We start from the raw sequence: 9,797 nt of genomic DNA on the forward strand, positions 1-9,797 counted from the left end.
CAGATACAAGCTCTATCTTCTCTTGATCACACTTCATACTTTGCATTTCCTTTTTTTTTTTTTTTTTTATGAACATGTGCTCAAACGCACAAACAATTATAAAAATCGAATCAGTAATTCCTCTCCGTGCATGCAGACAGATATACGTTAAAACACACACACACACACACATACAAACATGTTTATATATATGCGTGTGTGTGTGTGTGTGTGTGTGTGTGTGTGTGTGTGTGTGTGTGTGTGTGTGTGCGCGCGTGCGCGCGCGCACTTAGAGGCACGTACGCACTTTCACAACACACACAAACACTCGGGTGGAGGTGCGTCTGTCAATAGCAAAACAGTCAGGCAGATAATGTTGGAGAAATGCTAAAAATTTTAAACTTTTCAGAGGCCGTGTAGTTTTTTTTTTGCCATTATTTCTAGATTCAAACTAATTAACTATTGAGACAGCCTGAAGTACACTGTCTGAGAAATTCAGAAGAAGAAAAAAAGAAAAGAAAAAAAGAAAAGAGTGACAAAAGAGAAGAGAAAGAGAAAGAAAGGAGAGAAAAGCAGTTAGGAGAGAGGGAGGGAGGGAGACAGACGTGGGGGAGAAAGAATAAGGAAGAAAGAAGCAGAGGGAGGGGGAGTGAAGCTGAGAGGAGGAAGAGGGGGGTGGTTGTGTATGTGTGTGTGTCTGTCTGTGTGTGTGTGTGTGTGGGGAGGGGTGGGGGGGGTGGGGGTGAGTGAGAGAGACAGAAAGAAAAAGGGAGAGGAAAGAGAGCCGGGGTGGGGGAGGGAAGAAGAGAATGCAGCAAAAAAAAAGGAGGAAGAAGGGAAAGGAGAACTGGAGGAGGAGGAGGAGGAGGAGGAGGAAGAGGGGAGGGGGAGGGAGGGGAAGGGCGGTGGTGGGGCTGGGGAGGGCAGGGGCATAAGAAAGGATGTGGCAAAAGAAAGAGAAAGAATAAAAGAGAGAGAAAAAAGAAAGAGGGGAGGGGGAGTGGTGGTGGAGAGGGGTGGGGGGTGGGGATGGGAAGAGAGATAGAAGGAGGGTTGAAAGAAAATGCAGTGAAAGAGAAGAGCGAGGAGGAGGAGGAGGAGGAGGAGGAGGAAGGGGGAGGGTGGTGGTGGTGTGCTGGAGGAAAGAAGGAGAGAGAAAAAGAGAGAAGAAAAAAGGGGGGATGGTGGAGTGTGAAAATAAAAAAGAAGAGTCCATCAGCAAGAGAAAAGAGAAAGGAGGGAGGGGGGGGGGGTTGCAGAATGAAGGAGAGGGGGGAGGAGGAGGAGGAGGAGGAGGAGGGGGGGTGAGAGCAAAGGGAATGGAGAGAGGAAAGGAGATAGAGAGACGGAGAGAGTGAGGAAAAGGAAAAACAGCAAGGGAAGACATTAACTATTGAACTTCCAGATTTCTTTCAGGCTGTGTTGAGAAACAGTGCGGCAGAGTACCTGCGGGCTAAGTACAGGTTGTGTGCTTAAGTAGTCGGCACTAAAGACGATCCTGATAATTAGACAGGTATTCTATTATACCTGAGTTTACCTTACCTTCACTCGTACACACAGGGGGAATATGTGTGAAGGGGGGGAAAAAATAAAATAAATATATATATATATATTTATTTTATTAAAAAAAATAATAATAAAAAAAAGTGCATCCGAGACGTTGTAAAGGTGGATGCAAAGTGCGACAAACACTGTGAGGACACATGCCAGTTGTGACTGTAAGACGGAGGACCGTGCATAAACATTTCCTACTAAATAACAGGAAAGGGCAAACCTTGAAAACCTTGATCAATCATCAGCAGCTGGGAGTGCTGCGAGAATGAGAAAGATAGAGAGAAAGGGGAGCGGAGAGGGGGAGGAGGAGGAGGAGGAGGAGGAGGGAGAGATAGGGAATGAGAGTGAGCGCAAAGGGAGGGAGGGGGTGGAGGGGGGAGAGAGAGAGAGAGAGAGAGAGAGAGAGAAAGAGAAAGAGATTGAGTGAGGGTGTGAGTGAGGGGGAGAGATAGCAGGAAGTCGAGGGAGAGAATGGGAGAGAGAAAATAGAAGGAGAGCGAGGGAAGAAACAAAGAGATAAGAGGCTGAAAGACAAAGAAACCACATGGAAGAAACAACAAGGGACACGTACATAAAACAACAGAGAACTAGCCTATGGGGAAAATGAAAAAGACACAGACAACAAAAGTTTGGGGAAGAAATACACTGGCTCCTTTCCAGGCCTGAATCTTCATAACAGCTAAACCTGCTCACTCGTCCATTTACTTAGGGTGCATCTGCATGTGTGGAGCTGCGCAAAACTAATAGTGGGAAAGGCTACATTGAATAACACGCGTAAAAAAATTATTTCGGTCCTTAGATTTCTACAGGTTCCTATGTGCATGTGAGAGAGAGGGGGAGAGGGAGGGAGAAAGAGAGAGAGAGAGAGAGAGAGAGAGAGGGGGAAGCAAGCTATTGCCCTGCTCTCAAGCGTACTAACCCTCAGCTGTGATTTCAAATGTGTGTTGTTGCGTATGCGTATTTGTCTGATGTCTGAGATGAGGGACAGGCGCGCACACACACACACACACACGCACGTACACACACACCACTGACACAGAACATGCTTTAACTTCAACACACCCCGAAAGCAACACACTTCTAACACCGGTGTCCGTATGACATACTGTATTTCTTAACCCAAGACTGCTCGTCCATTTCCAAACCTGGGCCTTGTTCGTCGTTGTTTATCTATAGGACAACAACCGCGTCTAATCCTCTGTGATATAGGTCAAAGTTAGAACTTTTTTTTTTTTTTTTTTTTTTTTCCTTCCAACGGGAGAAAGAGAGCAAATCGGAGAGATAGAGAGTGCGAGGAGGGGAAAGGGAAAATGTGGTGGTGGTGGTGGTGGGGTGCAACAGATTCAGATATCAGCTGTCTGTTTTACCCCTGAGAAAAGCTCAATGAATCATACAACTGCAGAGGACTCATTGATGACAACTCCCTGTTTTCTTTCTTTCTTTTTTTGTGTGTGTGTGGTTAAAACAAATGCAAGTACACATTCTGACAAATGCAAATGACAATCGAGTGGAGACTCTGACTTGTGTATGAGCCGTAGGTTAGTCTGGATACATACACCCCACTCCTCAGTTAAGGGAGCTCACATTGTCAGTGTTGTTTCTTCATCCAGCCCAGTGACAGGCTGCATACAGCCCGAGTTTGCTCTGACTGTGTGTGTGTGTGTGTGTGTGTGTGAGACGCTGCTGGGTGATGGCTATAATTCAACATCCTCTCTCTGTCAGGCAAACTGGAAGCCGTGTAGGTTTGTGTACAGGGATGTTATAGCCACAGTATTCAGGTGAGGATTTTCCTCACTGCCACAAAGCAAGAGAAAGACACGAAAGGAATCGGTTTGCTCTGTCTTTTGAACTTTGAGTCATTGGACTGATGTTGATGTTTTAGCTGGCCATTTCTCTCAGACCCGTGTCAAAAGGCAGCAAGCCCACACACCTTCTGTTATTTCCAGTGCTGGATCAGTCTCACCTCTGCTCGGCATGCTGATATAATAGTAAGTCTCAAGCATGATTAGCTGCTGTAATTAAGCTTTCACCAAAAAAAAAAAAAAAAAAAAAAAAAAAAAAAAAGCACAGCAGGCTTTTTTTCGTAAGCACAGAACAGACAATCACACAGCTTGAATCTAAGCAATGCAGATGGAATATAGCAAAACTATAAAAGCTGCCACACCCTAGTTGCACGCCTCCAGCTTCTTCCATTAAGGTCAGTATGAAACAGACTGGACACAGACTGAAAAAACAAACAAAGATTCAGTCTTTATCAGTATTGCCTCCCTCACTGCTGAGAAGGAGAACTTTATATGTGAGGTGTACATGATCAGACAAGGTAGACTATAGGTGATTCACTTGCAACTTCCTGCATATAAACAAACACGAATCTGCAGCATATTCTGCATTTCTGATTCAGCATTGATGTTTTCCACATTTTCTTGTATTCCCACCATCTTTGTGCTCTAAAATTCAAACAAATCAAGTCGTAAATTCACTCAACAGATCATTCTTACGCAAACTGCAAGACAGGATGCAGAGATGGCCAGAGAGCAAAAAAAAAAAAAAAAACCTAAATAAAAGATTACTCTCCCCATTTTGTAGCTGGGGTACTAAATGGAAAGACAGAATATTACCAATGAAATAGCTCTGCTTGGAGACAACATTGGAGAAAGGAGTGTGGGGAGAGCTTGAAAAAAAAAAAAAAAAAGACTGAATATAAAGGAGAAAAGACAGAGTTGAGGGAGGAGAGGAGAAGAGCATTCAGCAAGGAGGATATAAAAGGAACAGAGAGGGGGGCGAGGGAGTGAGACAGAGAGCTATGGAAGGAAAGAGAGAAAGAGAAGGGAGAGAGAGCATAAGAGAGCGAGAAAAAGAGGGGGGCATGAGAGAGCAAGAGAGAGAGAGGAGGAGAGAGAGATCAAGAGAAAGAGGGAGGAGGGAGGGAGGGAGGGGGAGCGAGTGAGAGAAACAGAGACAGAGGACGAAAGAGAAAGACAGAGAGGAGAGAAAAACAGAGAGGGGGAAGGGAGAAGGAGGGATAGCCACAAGAGACTCAAAAACCACAGAATAAAAACCCTCTGTCTGTCTGTAACTCTATATAGATATACAAATATGAATCTTAATATATGGGCACATTGCATTTATTCAATGGGAGAGCATAGGCAACTATACAGAATTCAACATGCACCTCAAGTTCATTCAATAAGTCGGCAAACACAATGTAGGACCATGGAGAACTCATATCTTCTTATCAGGAATGCAGTTTTTCATTGCAGTAAGGTGGGAGAGGAATTTTACCAAGGTACTTTATCCTATTTTAGTCGCTCTGAAGTCTCTTCCTGCTATGTGGAAAAATATGCTTATAAAATATACTGTTCAGTCTCACTGTATTCTCTCTGTCGGTGCTGTGTAAAATCTTGGTGCCACAGACAGACAGACGTACATAAAGGAAACGAGCGATTCTGACCGTCTCGCAACTGTCCTACATAGTGAAATGGCCCCAGATTTACTCAAGGTGAGGCCCACAATGAACCACAGAAGCCTATTAACACTAGAGGTCTCTGGAGTGCCTTATATGCTGGTTCGAGGCGACCACATTCAAACTGGCTGCAGGAGACAGTGGGGACACAGCCACTGTCCCTCTATGGTCGTCACTCCTTTGTATTATTCCTCCACCTCCCGGTAACAAATTTCAGTCGGAATTACTTTTCTTTCGTCCAAGTTTCATTCTTTTAAATCAAACCCTTTGTCTATCTCTTCTTTTGTACCTTCCTCCTGTTTCCATGGTTACCTCTCTCTCTGCTCTGTACACTATCTATCTCTTCCTCCGTTTCCCTCTCTGTCTCTCTCACTCTGTTCTTATCTTTCTCATTTTGCTTTCATCTCTGCCTCCCTTCCTCCTGCTTTATCCCACACCCTCCTCACTCTGGCTTTTATCTCTCTTCACTTTCATCTGTCTTTCACCTTTCTCTCCCCTTCAAGCCTGCCATTCCATCATGCTGGTTTTTGGTTCTTACTTATAGAGAGAAAGTTTTATCGGTTTCCCTGTCAATTCTGCATTTTTAATCATTTCCAATTTATCCAACCCACTTTCAATGCCATTGAGTCATGCATTAAATTGTCTTGAGCAGAATATGTGTGTGTGTGTGTGTGTGTGTGTGTGTGTGTGTGACTGTGAGATGGAAACCATAGGTGCAGGAGGCTGTAGTCTTTTACTGTCATAAAGAAAGAGGAATGATTTCTGTCATGATAGCTGGAGATTAACTGGATGCTGTGGTTTTGTCTCTCAGGTGTGCAGTAATGGATTTTTTTTTTCCCACGTCCACCCCCCCCCCCTCTCACCGCCCCCCCCATTTTCATATCAACAGCTCGGGTATGTCAACAAATTTACGGACGGGCACATATGATTTTATTATTTTTGATTTACTAGTGGACTGCACTCGTGCTTATCTGAGTGGAGCCCCACTGAGACCGAAGCCGTTGAGGAGCTAGTGCTCCTCGACATGGGGCTGCCTCCTGTAAGGTAACCTGTCATTTCTCTGCAGTGATGAAGATGTTCTTGTGAAGCACAAATGCCTCCCTCTACGCAACTCAGTTGGGAGATAATCGTATTCACACACAGCTGTGGTAGGTTTAAACGCACCACCACATCATGGTTCACCATACTGCACACTGAACCAACACCACTTTAACCACAAACACAGACTGGGACACAGAGGCTCTTCACAACATGCCCCATTAATATCTAAAGGGACAATAGTCGGTATAGAACATGTGTATGTCTGTTGGCCTCATACCAATTCACTGTAAGGCTGTCATCCATGGTGGTACACATAGGAGGGGGAGTGTGTCTTCAAGTCAGTGACAAACTCATTCCAAGAGACACTGCATGTGGTGTGGGAGGAAGTTTTGTTCTGCAGCTTTGACTGAAACTAACCTCCCTCCCCTCTCCCTCTCCCTCGCCTTCCCCTTCCCCTTAAAGTACCACAACTATTCAGAAAAGAGAATAAAGACAACCTGAATAGAGGAAGAGAAAAAAAAAATGGGGTCCCTAGGCGAGAAAGAAAAGAAAAACAATGAAAGAAAACAGAATGAAAAGCAGCCAAAGAAAAAAAAAAGGAAAGAGAGAAAGAAGGACAGAGAGAGGGAGGGGAGACAGTAAAAGATACAGAGCAAAAGGAACATAAAGCAAGGAGAGAAGAGCATAGCAAAGAAAAAGGAGGAAGGAAAAAAACACTGGAAGCTCTGAAAGACGGGAACATTTCAGTCGAAATATATTCTAAGAAGAAAATGAGGAGAGCAATATATTGGAAAGAAAAAGGTTTATTTGGAAATGGTCAAAATGGGTTTTTAAAAATCAATGAATACAGCAGATATTGCGCAAATGCTAAAGACTAATCTATTTTGATTTGTGATAAATGAACATTCGCACAAAATCAGACTGTCTGGATCCCTTGTTTTCAATCATAAGACAAATAGCGGACAAAGCACACACTATACCATGTTTTTACTATTTGACACTGTTTATATCATGTTAGAGAACCAAACAGATTTGACCTTTTAAATTGAATACATAATTTGACCTCCCTGTGTTTTACCTCACATTACTCATAATCAGTGTGTCTGTCAAAACACTGTTATTATTGTCAAAAGAGTTTTTTTGTTGACTTTTAGACAGAGGAGACCGGAGCCAGAATACAAGTTAAAAGGTTTAATCAGCAGTTGATTAATCTTGTACAAGAGGAGCGTTTCAACAATGCACCGACATCATGTGGTTACAGAGTAAAAGGCTCAGAGTATGAGCGTCTACAGTCAGTATTTATACGTCTCTTGTGGGCGTGGTCCCCGTCGACTCAGACGATACATTTCTCTTCAGGCTGAGGCCTTGGCCTTCATAATTATCTATTCGATACTTACTTTTCATGAAGGTAAGTAAGGGAGCGTTTGTAACCTTACTAAATTAACTCGTTGCCTGTCTTTTAAATAGGGTACCGTTAACATCGTATCCATGAATTGTTATAGATTAGCAAGTGACAAACACCCAGTGAGGGCAGTCGAAACCAAATGTCATGCAATAGTTTCGATGATATGTAGCTAGCTACCAATTTTTTTTTTTTCATGTCATCGCAGGTAAACCTGCACGTGAGATTATGGAGACAAACCCAAACTGGGCATCATCCCTACATCTGGGCCACATAACCATGACACGAAAGACACTGTATGCTCTGCAAGATGATTTAAGCAAAACAATTAAGAAAAACAAGGATGACGTTTTTCTTTCTGTTTTACATTGAAGAATTGTATTTGACATTTAAACAAATAGGTATGTTTAGTTATACATTTCATTAGAGTTCTTAGTGTACTTTATCTGCACAAGTAAGTGATTGTGTTGTGTCAGTCCTTCGTTCGAAATGTAAACAAATGATACGCCCAACCGTTGGTGAAATGTCTGTGGATTTAAAATGATTTATAGTTTCTAAAGTGTTCATGGGTAAACACACTTATACCGTAAACAAGATGGGAATATCCAAGAACGAGTTTGGAGGCAGTAATACAGGGTTTGGGCTGCAGCTGTTTGTGGTCATATGAGATTGTATTAATCAACGTTAATAGAAAACATTGTGGCCAAACAACAGTCCCTGGAGTTTGTTCTGGTATGGTATTCTCTCTGTTTGCTTCTGCTTTTCCAGTCTGACAAATTAATGGTTATATCACAACTTTACTGCACTAAATTGATTAGTTTCACTGCACCCTGACTGTGAAGCTGCAAAGTTAAAGTCTGCAGTTGTCATCTACCGACATGGCGTTGCACTCTTCACACATTGGGAGATGGTCTCTGTTGTTTACCGCTTGGTGAGTGTCGGCATACCACATACGTGATATGGTGGTCAATGCCAATTGGTAAAAGGCTGCTCCAATACTTTAAAAATTAACCCGAGGTCTACGCTCATTGTATTTCCACAGGTGGAAACAATCTTCAGTGGAGCGTAACCAGACCCATATGTTAGCGCATTGAATTTGGATCTGATAGTACCATCCTAGGTTTTATGGGAAGTTAAGTCACTTTTCCACCACGTGGCATGGCTCAAATCCACCCAAATTTATGGCTTTCCATTGGGGAAAATTGTGAATAGGGTACTGGTGTCTGGTACTTTTTGTGGTAAGAAAAGATGATTTGAAAATACAGCAGATCACCAACTGGTCAAATCATTGTTTCATTGCATCATTGTTTCATTGCATCATTGTGTCACTGCGTTGTCATAACACAACCCAGGACATCTTGCACAAACCCAACAGTCAAACAGCCACAATATTTGTATTCACTGGACTTCTTGATTAAATGACAACAGCAAAACCACGCCCTGGTCAGTTGAGGAGGTGTTGCCGTTCCTTTGTCTGGTTGCCAAAGAAATGCAAACGTGTGTGTGTGGTGTTGAACATGACGTCAGGGTACTTTCAAACGGTGTTGCTACGACGACCAGCGACTCCAAGGGGATACTATCTGTAGTGGAAAACAAAATCCAGAAAACTGACTGGTACCAAAAGCAAGTGGAATCTAGCCAAGTTGAGCTCTACCATGTTTTGGAAAAGCGGCCTTATAAGCCGGACTATTTCTTGGCGTCTGCCAAAAGTTCCTAAAATATCAAACTATTTCTTCCCTTCTAAGTTTTAAACCACATCATAAGCAAATCATTTAATATTTTTTTTAATTGGAATGTATATTTTTAGTTTTTCATGAAATGCCATTTTTAAAAACAACAGCCATTATTTTTCATTAAGAATTATGTATGCCATTTCCTTTTATTCTCTCAAGTAAAAAGGTTATTTATACAATTATCATCCCACAGAAAGAAAAATGGAGTTGTAAGGATTATGTGTATAATGTGCTTTAGAGAAGTTATTATACAGCTCACCTATTCCCTAATTGACTCTTTATATGGGACTGAAGTTAGAGCAGTGCTTAGTTTTCTGCTTATGTGGCCTGCGGTGGTTAACTCTGTTCACTGGCACTAGTGATGTCATGGTCAAGAATCTGATACTGTGTATCAGTAATACAATCTGTAATTGAAAACACTGACCTTCCACCTCTACTCCAGCAAAGATGCATGTGAGGAACAATAATTGTGTTGGCCAATATGAAAGATCATGTAATGAGGAGCTACAACTATACCATTTATACGCTCGACGCATAATTCAAATCTTAGTCCAGAGTCACCCTACATGCATGAGCGGTGAATTCGAGAGTTGAAGAGTTTATTTTCACGGAGTTTAAGTTTTAA

This window comes from Embiotoca jacksoni, unplaced genomic scaffold (assembly GCF_022577435.1).
Source record: "Embiotoca jacksoni isolate LCO1_2020_lvr unplaced genomic scaffold, fEmbJac1.0.p SCAF_3, whole genome shotgun sequence".
Classification (NCBI taxonomy): domain Eukaryota; kingdom Metazoa; phylum Chordata; class Actinopteri; family Embiotocidae; genus Embiotoca; species Embiotoca jacksoni.